We start from the raw sequence: 14,914 nt of genomic DNA on the forward strand, positions 1-14,914 counted from the left end.
ACTGTACGTTGAATTAGTTTCTTATCTGTATGTTCCAAATAAGCAGTTATTTTATGCAATAAGATGTTGGATGCTTAAAGAGAGAATGGGGTCTTGCCTTCACAACGAGTCAGTTTCAAGCAGACTTGGTTTGGTTCGTATTATTTGAAACATAATATCAATTTCCAGTCAGGTTGCACTTACCAGCTAGTAAAAGGACTCAATGTACGAAAGCTTTTTAGTGCCGGAGAGGAAAAAAATGTGTTGCAACAAGACTTGCCTTAAAAATAGATACTTTTGCGTTTAAACAAGATACGTACAATACACAAGATAGTGTTGCTAATACACCCCCAGCAAAGATATTCTCTTCGTAAATGTATTGCTCTGCTGGCTACGGCTTGTGTGCCGTTCTGGACTTTTCATTTTGTTTGGCATTCCTGTATCTCTTTACAGACGTAAATGGCTGTGCAAACCGACACAAAACTAGTCTCTTCTCCGTTCACGTTTCCTGCATTTTGCAGTAACACTACACCAACAGCAGGTGTAAGTCTTACTGTCAAGTCATCGTAAATGTGTTCCGTTCCATGTTAAAGGTTAGGCAGACTCCCATGTACAGTACATGTTTCTGTCTTTTCACCTGCAGCATGGAATACGTTTGTAAAGCCGTATCATTCCTGCTTTTCACAGAAAAAGACGCGTTTAACCATGGAATGGTAAATGACAGGGCGTTGTTCTTCAAGTATACCAAAGACTTTATACAGTACGTGATCCTTTAGATTAATTCATTTGGACAAAGAGGAGTGCAACGCAAATTTTATTGTTTAAACGCAAAAATCTGTTTTTTTTTTTCCCTACATGTCGCTAATAGGTTTCTGTACAATGTGCATTTATAGTATAGTCTGAAACTGCGCTGGATTCAATGCAATAATTGTTTGGGAATCCTTAGTTGCATTATTAAGAAATTGTGCTCATATTATTATTTATACATTTTTTATTGCCTATGTATTAATGATCAGCAATTTTTCAGCTATCTAACATGGTTACAAAGAAATGTAAAAGGAGTGTCAGTTATCATCATTTCTCAGGAATGAGATGAGATGGTTTTGATGAACGAAACGCTATGCTGTATAACCTCTTTTAAAACAACACTCATTGCTGCGATTTAAAATAAAAACGAATATAACATTTAATATAATTGCACTTTGTTATGCGCTTAAGCTACTTTTAAAACATTTTGTAGGCAACCTGTACAGGTATATAAATTCAGAAATTTTATAAAACTGGTTTCTGATATGTTGCATCATTTCGATATGTTGTATATGGTGGTACTTGTGATTAAATGGGATATTGATAAGGAAGGCGAATCATTTTATCAATACATCTGTAACCCGATGGGTAGTCTGAGAGGTAATATTTTGGGTGTGAAAGAGAAGGAAATTTCCCAATTACACCTTCATAAACATGGAGAAACTTGCAAACCCTTTTTGGAGATGATTCACAATCCTCTCTCAGAATTTCGCTGCTCTAAGTACAATGAAAAGTTCAGATTGTCATCTGGTAGATGTAAAAAATGATACCCAGTGCTACACACCCTTTCTCTATGATGTCATTATTTCCACTGAGGTCTGAGAATCCTCCTCAAGTTTGAAAATTACATTTACAGCTGCAGTTGAGGCAGCATCAGTATTTTATTTTTTCTTTACAGCACAGAGTGGTGTTTCAATTCATAAACAACACATTTAAAGGGTGTGAAGACAACTGTTTATCAATCGAGTTTCCTTATACTTAAATACCAACAAATAACTGTCCAGCTTCTTTAATTCATTTTGTGATAAATTCATGATTATCTTTGATGAACGATTACAAGGTTCAAGATGTTTGTATCTGTAAAGACTCCTTGGTTGCCTCTTAATTGTGATGGCAACAGGTATCAGTTGTGTTTTATCTTTTACCTTTGGACATTATTGTGAGACATATTTAATTTGGGTTAACACATTTTGCTCAGCAGTACTTTGTATTTTATGTTCTTATGCAGGGTTATCTTTACTGTGGTATTTTGTTTAGTATGAGAGAAGTTTTAGATGAACTCTGACCCAGGAGGAAGTGTCGAGGTGTTAACGTGTAGTGGAGAGAATGTGCCCGCTTTGTGCATCTCTTATTTGTCTTGATTTTCTTTGTGTCCCTAATAACATTTTATTACCGGTCAGTGAAAGTTCTGTTTTCCTTTATATGAAAGCACGCAGCCTTAAACCAAACCCCAAATTTTACATTATTGTACCTTTTCTTATTAAATGACTTATTTATTCCCAATGTTAAGTATGCAGTCTTTACCATACACCCACTTGCAGTGTGTTTTTATTTTAAAAATAACATAAGCTCTTATACAGCAAATATAGCATTTACAGTTCAATTCACTGGGACTTCCAATATCCAGATTACAGTATACCACAGTGCAGTCGGAACTCTAAATTTTAGGCAGCAATAAATTGAGTAAATGCAACTCTGTTCTGGCTCTTAGCATACAGTATTCTTTGCTTTTAGACTGTAAAGGGGATTTTTAAGTTTTGTAAGGTAACAGCTCCTTCTAGTGGCTTGATTCCAGTCATTACAGGATCTTGAACAAGCGCAGTTTCTTCTTGGTTACAATTCTTGTTGTATTGCCAGAGTATGGGATGACAGAAAATAAATCATTGAAAAGCTTTGTCTAAATAAAATCGGATATTTTCAAGGTTTAATCATAATAATTCCATCCTTTGTGTTTCTTGTCCATGTTGAATTAAGATTTAATTACCTTTCTGTATTTAATTCAGTTACCATTTAATTCAATTACCATTCTGTATTTAACTACCTTACCTTGCAAGTATTTAATAGGAGAAAAGGAGGGGTTATTGAAGGTGTACACCTGTGTTGATGATTGTTGTGGTTCTCACTTAAAACAAAGTAAAACATGTTTTGCGATTTCATGTGTTATCTTCAGTGGGACTAGACTGTCCTACATTTCTCTGCTTGAGCATATCCAGTCCAAATCACACTGCTGTTTCAATGACGTAGTGTATGTACACTATTGTACAAAAACAATTATTCTAAACAAATTATTAAACAAATTTAGATGGTTTCATACATTATTTGCTGAAATAAAGATTATTTTAGAGATATTAAGAATTGTAGAACATGAGGATGTTCGTAAGTGGTATCATTTAAATTGTTGTTCTTAACTTTACGATTTAGTCAACAGTCACACACACTCACTAACAAGGATGTTTCTGATCTCTGGAAACTAATGGACAGGCCTGGGCTCAGCAGCAATTTATACTGTATGTGATAGATCTGATATGATAGCATACCTGTAAACTATTTATTTTGCTTTTAAAATCAGTCAAATTGTACAGTATTTGTAACCATGAGATGAATATGAATGCTATGTACAATATAGGTTTTATTGGATAATTTCATGTATACTTTTGATTGTATTAAAACAAAAAGATGCTTTATGCATCCCAGTGATTGAATACGATGCTGTCTGAATACTTTTGGAGGGCACTTAGCCTGAGTCGAGTCCAATTTACCCAGTTTTTTACAGAAAAAGGGAAACTTTTTCCTGGATACAAACATGACTAGACTCATAAATATGATTATTTATCCTTTAAATTCTTTGGGAATATGTATTATTTGCTCACATTACTATTTATCAAAAACATCCAAAACTTTATTAATCCTTGTTCACTCCTGAAGGACGGGGGGATTTGGTAAAAGTGTGAAAACATTCTTTAGCTAGAATGCGATGGGATTACTTAGAAAAGCAAATAGAAATCATTTAAATTTTCCAATTTCAGGATGTGCACTGCACTGTCTCTTAGGAGGAATTGATGAATCTATAATGCATCAGTTACTTCCTTTTATCTAAATAGTAGTGCAAAGGCTCTTAGTATAAAAGTGCTGTCATAAAGCATTCATATCTTTTGATGTTTTAATGACCAATAAAGCTTTTAAATAAGAAAATGTCTTATAACTCCATTATGTGCTGTTGCCTCAAGTTATCCCCTCCCCCCAAAAAATATTGATGATGCTAATGCTTAAGGAAAAATCTGTCTCAGCAATCTAAAGGGAATCTAACATTTTTCTCTTGACTCTGCGCTACAAAGATTATGTTGCCTTTAGTAACGTTTCCTTAGACTGTAATTAGATTATGATTCGCTATACCTGGGTGTACTGACATCGTACTGCAAGACAACTAAAACCTCATGAAAACCTCACTTTTTTGTTATAATGGATCTGTTTCAAAGGGAAAATATTTTTTTTTTTCCTATAGCTCTATGGGATGACACAAATTCATGGCAGTGGGAGATAAAGGCTAGTTCACTTAGAATGCTGTTTTATAAATAGACATATCAACAGCTCATCAAAGCATCAGAAGAGAGGTGGAAAAACAAGCAATTTGTTTCTTTAGCTCCTATTGGGAATCATTTACTCAATAATTCATTGTACTGCTCTCACTAGCTCATTAATAAACCAGCATGTATAAACATTTAGTTTTCCGGTTGATACAGGATAAGCACAGAACTTATGTCGTAGATGGGAGTTCCTAACAAATTGTCAGTTATAATGTATTGAAATAAAACAAATACAAGCTCTTTCTTTCAAAGTGATGGAGTAAAGGACATATAGACTGAAAAATAACAGATAAAAGTACTCTAAATGTCTTTTTATCTGTCTTTCAGATTCAAAAACTGATTCATATACAGTCTTTCAAAGGCATTATTTGACATATTATTGTCCTAAACCCTTCTGCCTTATTTAAACTCCAGTTAAGCTGAGAAGAATAAACTTCTATTGTATCTTTGAGGCAATTCATAATTTGTTATTAATTGTGTTAATGTGTACAACTGTGCAAATGTGTATTACTTGAAACATTTCCTCCTTATACTATTTGGGAATGACTGTTTATGATCTTTAAGAGATCAATATTGATGTTAGGACTATTACTCTTGCTTCATGAAGTTATTCATTTACATCTGTTTTTGAGTGATATGTGTGTGAGCACTGCAGATATGAAGCCTCTGTTTATAAGGTCCTTACACAATGAAATATATGAATATAGTCTATGCACTACATCTATTCTTGGGGACTCATTGCCATGATTTATGTATATACAGGCAACTTCACTGAAGGTATTAGAGTGTGGCAGCACACATATGTGTGTATGCTGTACCTTAAATTAAATTCACCTTGCACATCATAGTGCAGCTTGCTAGGATGAATGAGTCTTCAAAAAAACTAAGGATAGGTATTTAGGACAGATATTTATAACTAATATTTTAGCAGACAATGCTTTTATGCTTAATAAATTATAAACTAAGAGAATCTTCCAGACACATGTCTAAAACAATAGACGTGTTTTATTTTTTCCTAATGTTTCTTTGCAAGATTTATACTGTAAACATTTGACATGACAACAAAAATGGGAACAATATATTATACAGTAAATATATTAAATAGTAAAAATCAATGGCTCTAACTAGAACCATTGCTGGCAACACAATTGTATCTGATCTGCATTTTGTTTCACATTAGTCTGTTTCCTGTTCAGTTTTTATGTTGGGTGTTGCCACCTTGTGGCTGAAAGGAGAAAGAAACATTCCCTTACTAATGTAACACATACAGTACGAAGCAGTTATTCCTGATTTCATTAGTATTGTAAAAGGTAACCTTACTATGTTACCGTTATATTAGAATGTGTTTTTATAAATAACACTTGCAATATCCTTTAGCGATATCATCCTGTTATCCAGACCATTGTAAGGTCTTCATGTTTTGCTCTTGTGGTCATGTAGGATACAACCGTACAAGTGAAGGTCTAATAAATTCGAAACATTTTTAAATAATAAAATTAACATTCATTTATTTGCTTCTCGTCTTTCTTTTTTTCAGATCAGTGCTGGTATTTCCTCCCAGCATGCAGTTAGCTTGTTGCTTTGGTAACAGACACCTGGTAGGTGTTTCCTGGGAAACACACACGTGTCGAATACAGTCCTGTTTCTAGCACCAGCCAGAGCCCAGCTGAGGTTAGGGACATCTGGGCTTGGTATGTCTATGAAACAAGAAAGAACAAACTACGCCACAACAGTATCCAGTTATAAAAGTTAACGTACAGTATTGAGATTAAGGATTTATTGTACTGAGTTGATTTGGAAAATATGCTTGCTATAATACTCCATCTTGTTGATTTAATAATTTTGATTTTCTTAATGTACTTCACATAGTCAATAAAACTAGTTTAGTACTGTCAGTATTTCTTTGTCTTTCTGAAAGACAGCATAGCTGCCACAATACAAAGGACAGAAGTCTGTATAATTAAAATAAGTTAATTAATGAATCACTATTCTTAACATTTATCCATACAATTTCAAAACAAAATATTTAATAAAATTACTGAAGTATAGCAGAAACTGTATTATGAGCCTTATGATTTATTGTAGCACACAGGAAAACCTAATTTTTAGATTTTGACATATATAAAATGTAGTACAAAATGGAGAGGTATCTTCATTTTCTTAATTTCAAGAAAAATGATACCCCAAATACATCATTGCTTTTTGTGGTGCTTAGCAAAAGGTTTTCTAAATTTTAATTTTCTTTTAATTGCCTATATTTTGCCTAACACCCTATGAAGATTTTTGTCCACATTTATTCTTTTAATATTATTATTGCTGTGTTTTGTGAGAGTGTTTGCCATATCCTGTTTTCTTTTCAATTGTAAGATTTAAATATGTCAATATGTTTTGTGTTTTGCTAAAGGTTAGTTTGGAGTGGTGGACGTACAGTAGTTATGTTTTGTAGTTCTATGTTTTCTAATGTCAGGCTGCAGTACGTAAATGAAATACACCAATTTTAACTAACTACTTGTACATTTTAATGCTGTGTTGACAGTAAAACTGTCAATGGGTACAATGACACTAATATATTCTTGTGTTTATACAGGTTTACAAATAAAGCAAACGTTTATGAAAGCAATTATTCCATGAAGATTGGAATAACATACTCATGTGACATCATAAATAAATCTTGCAGAAACAATAACAGTATTTAGCATTAATTTGAAGGTAGTTTTCTCATGAATGAGGCTTTCTTCTACAAATAAAATATAAATTGAGATATTTGTTTTCTTCATGGTGTTAGTGGGTACAATATTCATGCTTACCCCATAAATACCCTGCTTAATGTCTGCCACATTCTGAAATACCTCATAAAGTTTAAAAGGTTTTCAATGATTTTAAACAGGGCCAACAGCTCTCAGAGAAAATAATCCAAATGTGAACTATAACTACCCCATGGCAGTATTACTGACATGAGGCAATTAGATTATCCTGGAAATTGAATATCCAGTGCTAATGTTTTAAGTCAGTTTAAAATACCATAACAATATTAAGACAGTACCTCAGTTTTAGGGTGGGGAAAGTGTGGTGTTCTGTTCTGTAATATGCGTGGTCTAAAGACACTATGCATCCATTAATTAAGTAAATTGAAAATCATTGTCAGTCAGAACCAACCATCTCTATTCCCCATTTGTTTCAGAATTTCATCTTTGGTTTAATCTTGACTTCTGCAATCTGAAGGCTAGAATTCAAGGCTGGTTGCTATGGATATTCACTTAGCTAGCATTGCTATAGCAACACAGCTTCCTGGGCCTAAAAGTTTCACAGAAGGCAGGTAGACAGAGACAGAGACCAACCTTACTGTCACAGGACTATTAACATGCTGATGTGGATGTATGCTTTATGCCAAATATGTTTTGTGAGACACAGAAACTTTCACTAGGCCTATATAATGGAAACTATATAATGTATTTGTGTATTTAAAAAAATATTTTGTCCATGCGCCCTTTATAAACTTGGAGTAGGCAGGTAAAATGGGAGTAAAGAGAAACTATTTCTCAGTTAAAGGTACTGAAACATTCCCTTAGAATTCTATAATTATAACTAAAGACTGAACACCTAGTTGTGGCTGGCATTTCCAAACAAATGCATTTTCTTCAAGTAAATAATTTCCCATGTAAAGTCTTTTTAACATCTGGTGTCATATTGTCCCTATCCATATGGTGAACAATTATTTGAACCCAGAATATTCGGGGATCTTCCAAGAAAACGTCAGTCAAATATATCTGAGATTAATAGCTCTTTTTTATTTTCTAAAAGAAACTGCAAGTCATAGTGCAGTATGTGGATGACTAAGGAATTGAATTAAGGACTGCAAAAAATCAAACATATCGAACTGTGTCTCTGAAGAGCTATTTATTCTTACAGCAGCACCGAATCCTTGCTATTGTAATTTTTGTGTGTTGAAGGCGCTGATGTGAGTCAGTGTTTTGATTTTGTGTTAATACTATCCCATGAGGAATAACATCACACATGAAAAAAGGAAATGGTTTTAGGAATGTTTACTGAGGAGTTAGGAACGAGGTTAGGTCTAACCTGCTTGGTTGAGGTCCAACCTCTTAGTCATAGGGCAAGGAAGCTCCCATCATGAAAGGCAACTAAAACAAGGGGTGGCTGCAAATGTGGAGGTTGGGTGGAGGAAGGAAACAGAAAGAGAAAAGAGAGAGAGAGACTTTTACTGTGGTAATTACAGTTTTTTTGCAAAGTGACTTCATGGGAGGGATTGAGGGGTTAGTTCAGTTCAGTTCAGTTCTGAGGCATACACTAAGTGAAAACTTAAATTTGCATGAGCCATAGTTTTTTTAGGTGTTTTTCCATGTCTCTTTATACTGTAGCACAACACATTCTCCTACTCCATCCATATGTGTTTCCAATGATCAGAGCACCAGTGAAACGCAGAAAGATGTTAGACTTTTTCAGCAGCTCCACAATGAAAGACAGCACATCCATTTTGAGTGTGAAAGGGTCATGGTGGTGGATGATCATATGATTCATTTCCATGAAATATTTAGTGCTGACCCCATTCCAGACATGAGTAACCAAAGTGAAAGAAATCGCTTTAAGCTCATGTAGAGTCCCAAGTGTAGTATGCTGTTTCAGTTCTGCCACTGTTGCCCCTTTTAGGAATTTTTTTAAGGTTAATGTTTGCTTTGTACTGTACAGCCCTGGAGTTCAAGCAAGACTTTGCTGTATTCCTACCCTCCATTTGCTGTATATGGCTTAGTTAATTCATTTGAAGATTATGCAACAAAGTAATCTGAATTTTGTGCCACAAAAGAATATGGTATTTCCATCTTTATTGTAAAGTATCTTGATACATTTTTAAGGCTTTCCGAATACAGTGTAAGCAACATTTTTTTAATGATTCTTAATGATTTAATTTCTGTTCTCATTAGAAGTATGATAATGTAGGTTAAGAGGGTTGCATGCTCAATTGCCCAATTTTGTCCGCTATCTGGCCAAATTAGACCAGACCAATTCTTTGAAAAAGAAAAGCTTCGGATTAAGAAATCACAAAATAATAGGATTAAGAGTGTATTCCTATTGTTTCCGTTTCTTTTTAACTGTAAAAGCTTTGTGTTCAGGACTGGAATTTTAGTTGTCAGAACATAAAGCTGTTAATGTAATCTATATCTGGCATGCACAAGCGCACACTGGAGCCAGCATTTCATCTGCTGAGCAGTGGGAAATAAGATCCGTTAGCGTAGAGGAAAAAAATGTGCAGAGAAAGAGGGAGAAAAGGTGGCACTGCAGAGTCTTGCTTTAGAATATGGCCCTAAGAAGCCGAAATGAAATTCTGTAACAACATCCATAATCTTAGGTTTATGACCTTTGTTCCAAAAGACATAACATAGATATAAGTATCTAGAATAATACATAAGAACTGTGACCTCGGAGGCCCTAGTAGGCTTAAGGATGAGGTTTACGGTTAGAAATAAGATTAGGGTTCAGGAAGGGTGTAGAGTCATTACAAATACTTTTGTCTTTTGGAAAAATGGTTAGAAAGGATTCTGATTGTTTTTGTCATATCGTATGCAGGTGATATGGACCACATTCAGGTAAACTATTATTGAAACCTCACTAATTCAGTGAAGCGGGTCTCACTGAACTCCACGTGGATGCAGAAGTGCACAAGTGGTCTGAAAGACTCTCCTTGTGAACCCAGTAAACTGCATTTTTCTGGGTTTGCAGTCCACACAGCTCACAGTGCTTCAGTGTGCTCTGCTTTGGCTTCCAACTTAAAGCCACTCTTCTCATGAGAAAGTCGTGTCACCAGAAGTCAGTTGTTAGTTTCTCTGCTCATTGAGGATAGAGCATATTCACTTATAAAGGGGTATAAAGAATGATAATGAGGTGTCATTCCAAGCCGATATCCTAGGCCCCTTCAGTACAATTTACTATTTAAAATGAAAGAGTAAAAAATGCACTGTAGGTTATTTTCATTTTCCCCCTAAATCAGCACTGGCTTGTCAAGTATTTCTAGAGTGGTAAAGAAAAGAGAGATTTTTAAATGACAGGTGGGAAAGCTAATAAAGGAAGTTAAACTGTTTTTGAAAAATTAAATAAAGGATGTTAATGTTATAAACACAATAAAATACAGAAGAGGATAATAAATAAAATTATTCAAATAGGAATTTCTCATTCTAAATCTTGCGGGATGTGCTTATCCTTATGTATTTCTCTATACTGCTTTGTGAAAACACCATTTCACGTGAAATTAAAACCTATCAAGCAGGCAAGCCTGAATACTGTGTGTAGCACATTTCCTTCATTACACCCTATTTAAGCCTCTGACATTGCTTCCAGAATATAAAAAAAAAAAGGCTGAGCAGGTGCTGATGCTACCAGCTGTGTGCTGAGCAGGAACTAAGTGTTTCCTCTCTCATAATGGTCATTAATAATCTGAAATAATGATCTTATTGAGATTCTTCACAAGCCAACAGATACATAATATAACATGTCATCATCCTAATCTTGTGAACTGTGTAGTTATTAGGAAGCATCCAGGTATTACAAGTAAACAGAGATAACTAATAATTCAAAGTCCTTGCCATTTCCAAAAAAATAATCTTGTGTAGTTAAACCTCACTGTTATTGATCTCACATGTTTGAAATACTGTACTAATATTATATTTTTGGTTGTTGTAATGGGTGATTTAATCAAAATATATTTCATAACCCATCTTCTCATGGTGGCCAAAAAGCTCTAAAATTAATCTTGTTAAGAGTTTGCATGGTATTTTCAATCAAGGGTTGTAGATGGTATCTGCTCCACAATTTTATGATGTTCCTCCTCTTGCTTGAAGAATTTTAAATCACTACAGAAACTTAGCCTTGTATGCCAATTTTAACTCTAAGGGAACAAGTAAAAGATTTATTCCATGCTGAAAAGAGAAGAAAGAAAACACAACGTTTCGGCGGTGGAGCCTTCTTCATGCGTATGTATACAGTATTTATGAGATACATTAACACCATGAGACACATCTGCAAGAGCGTCTTCAAATTAGGTGCGATACCAGTTTGAGATTCTGTTGTTTAATAACCACAGACCCAGGGGACTGCTTTCAGTCAGATGGGCTCCAGACCGAGAGACTGGTTTCCATGGTGACAGCAACACAAAATCTGACCTGCATTCTGAATGCAGACGAGAGGATGGTCCCACCCTGGTGTCTGAGGTGTCTCTTTGAAGTCTTTCAAAGTGGCGCCAGGTCTGTGATCTGTTTCTCTCTTGTCATCATACAGGTATGATGTAAAGTGTAAAAGTGCTAAAGAGGACTACTGGAATATACTGTATTTCCTTGCTTTCCATCTCATTTGGTTAAAACCACTAATATGTACATGACGTATGTGCTGTATACATGAGGACCGTGTCTGTACACATAAATTTATTGCCAACACTGAATTAAAGACTCTGGATTAGATAGTAGAACCACTAGCATGCTCAGTTATACATATATACAGTATGAAGAAGGCAGTTCAGTAATAAAGAGTCCTTTCCTTTTTGAATACTGAATACTGAATGCTGAATACACTAATTCCAATTATGTGAGCTAGTAAAAGGTAGGAAAAGATGATTCCTTAACTCACTATAATTTTAGGGAAAAGCAGAAGGGTACAAAGAAGTCTTGCTCTTTTGGTCCCGCGTGCTATGTAGTAGACGTTTCATTCCATTGGCTCTTAAAAGCTTATTAGAGAAAATTATTTATACTTTCCTTTTGGATTGGCACCAAAATGTGTTTACTAAAACCGGTTCGTTCGGGATTTTGCATACAAAAATGTACATCATGTAAACTCTTGAATATACTAGATGCCAAGTTTTGAGTTTTGAGTTTTACACGAGTTTTTTGTGTAAACTCTTAAATATATTACTATATAATTTTACCGTTTGGTGCACAAGAGTCTGATGCATAAGAATTGTTATTTAATATTTTCTTGCAAAAGAATACATTGAGGAATAACTCCTTTTAGTGATAGTTTTAGTTTTTGGTCTAAAGCAAGAAAACTTTCTGTCAAACTTTGCCCTTTTGGAGTATGTGTTGTATTTCAGGACTCTTTGTTCGGATTGTTGTTATATCGCTTCTGGCTGATCAGAGCTATCCAGCTGAGTAGGACAGGCACTGTGCAAAGGCAGAAAACCCCTCATTAGAAATGAGCTTGAAACCCCAGATGACTATTATTCTCATGCACACCCTCCAACAAACACCATCATCCCTCAGAAACATTCATGCCAGATAATGATTCCCCTGCTGCTTTTCTGGCAGAAAAAGCATAGTCTTTTGGCAACAAAAGACGTGCTATATGTAAGAAATTATTCTTCAGATTGTCACTTGAAAAGGGCAGCCCGAGCATTGTCTTCATGGCAGTTTGGTAAACACGCTCATTGGCTGATGAGCTGTCTAAAGGATGGACTCTGTTGTGACTCAATTTGTCTATTATCTTGCATTATATGGTATTTCACAGCGCATTACTGTTTAAAATAGAGAATCTCTGCCACTTGATGGCAAAAGCCATTCATACCTCTTTTATTCCAGTCTTGTAAAATGCAAAATAAGAAATGTAAACAGTAGGACATCACAGTCCATTGTTCAATGTCATAAGTAAGATAAGATCACGTTATCAGCCATATTTGTATTTTCGCATACCCCATTCAAGAAATACAAGATATATAAAGGAGGTAACTGCCAAACAGTTGATTACATTTTGATTTTTGATTTGATATACAGTTTGAAAACGCACTGTATGTGGTATTAGGAGGATTTTGCTTCACAATAGTGGCTGATGTGCACTTTTGACATTGGACCCTTTGTGCATTTTCTTGTCATGAATATCATAGTACATGTAGACTTTATTAATTAACAATTCAATAAAATGCCCTATGCAAAGCGTAGGCAAAATTCTTCATTAATGACCATTTCTACAGCTTCAGATTTCTCGTTTCAGGTATATATTTTTTTATTCTGGAGGCGCAATTCTTTAGGAATTTATTTTCTAGTTGTTACAAACATTAGATTAATAAACATCAATAATGAATCTTATACACTAGTATTTTCCCCTGATTTCACATGTATTAACTTTCACTTTGCAAAGAAGACAATCAGCATTACCTATACAAAATCTGAACAGCAAGCAGCATAAAGCATTATTTTAAAATCTCAAGGTGATCTTTGAGGTTTTGCAGCATCAGTATAATCTGGTGTGAAGCGTCTGTTGAATCTCATTTATTCACTGATTATCCGTTTCTAAATGAGTGTCTTTGAAGAAACATTTCATGTTGAGCTGTTTGTTTGGCAGGCAGTTATAGTGGATCGGAAATGAACCAGAGAAACAAAAGAGTCAATTCATTTCATATCATTGACCCCGTCTTTTGATATTGCTTGAAGTTAAAAATAAAAAATAGATAAAAAGCAGTGAAGAAAACAGGAAAGCACATGATGAGGAATGACAAATTCACATCAAATGAATCATGCGAGATCTTATAGCTTCTTCAGGTATTTTGGTGTTGTGCTGGCAGTTGCTCTGATTCTCATCCTTTCTGCAGAGGAAATTATCACTTCGCAGTAATATTAATTTTGTTACAAGCTAAAAATGATTGCATGTGCTATTTCATGATCAAGTAATGTAACTGTGCCCATGCACAGCCCCCAGCCTGGAGGGACATTTGGTTTCCCTTCAGTTATCTCCTTCCCCGTGGGCAGTCTTCCAACGCTAACAATCCCCACCTGTCCTCACCAATCTGGCATAGTGGCGCCGGTGCTCACTTTATTAAAGCCCTTGATTTACTGGAGGAGGAAAAAGTTTGGTCCCGGTTGTGTAGAACTGTCTGTGCAATTACTGTCCCAGACAAATCTCTCAAGATCGGAAAAGGAGACATACTGTACCTAGACATGCCATGTTTTTTTAAACTGCAAGAGAATCTCATCTGAGGGTGACCTGGCTGAGCACTCTTCCAAGTGTTCAAGCCAAGTTAGCAACACCTACATGACATGGTGAAGTCAGCAAAAGTTATTTCTCTGCATTTATCTGCCTAGACACACAGTACTGTAAGCAGGTAGTGGTGCTGGTAGTGATGACGTAAAGATGAGTACATTTTTTGTTGATTCCATTTCCAGTCCAACAACTAAAAAGCAGCAAGAGTGCTGGTTTCTTCTTCTGCTTATTCCATCAGAAATCATGAAATCATGTTATGTTGATGTTGTTGTTGAAAAGTTGTTGTGAAAATTAACCACAATAAATTTGTTCAACTTGATTTCTATGCTTTTAGACTTTAAAACATGTGTGGTTTGTGTTTGACTGTTTGGCTGTAAATCATGTTATGTATTATCTTATGGTAAGGTGTATTTTATTATAATAAAGTGCTATGAAAATATTCAGAATTGACTATTTGTTAAAGATTAACGAACATGCCCTTTGTTGTTTCATGCAAAATGTAGAGTGGCAAATTATTCCTCTTTTGCAATCTCACTGAAATTCCTTTATCTGAACCCATCTGTGATAACACAGGT

The sequence above is a fragment of the Lepisosteus oculatus genome, chromosome 1, assembly GCF_040954835.1.
Source record: "Lepisosteus oculatus isolate fLepOcu1 chromosome 1, fLepOcu1.hap2, whole genome shotgun sequence".
NCBI classification, from domain to species: Eukaryota; Metazoa; Chordata; class Actinopteri; order Semionotiformes; family Lepisosteidae; genus Lepisosteus; species Lepisosteus oculatus.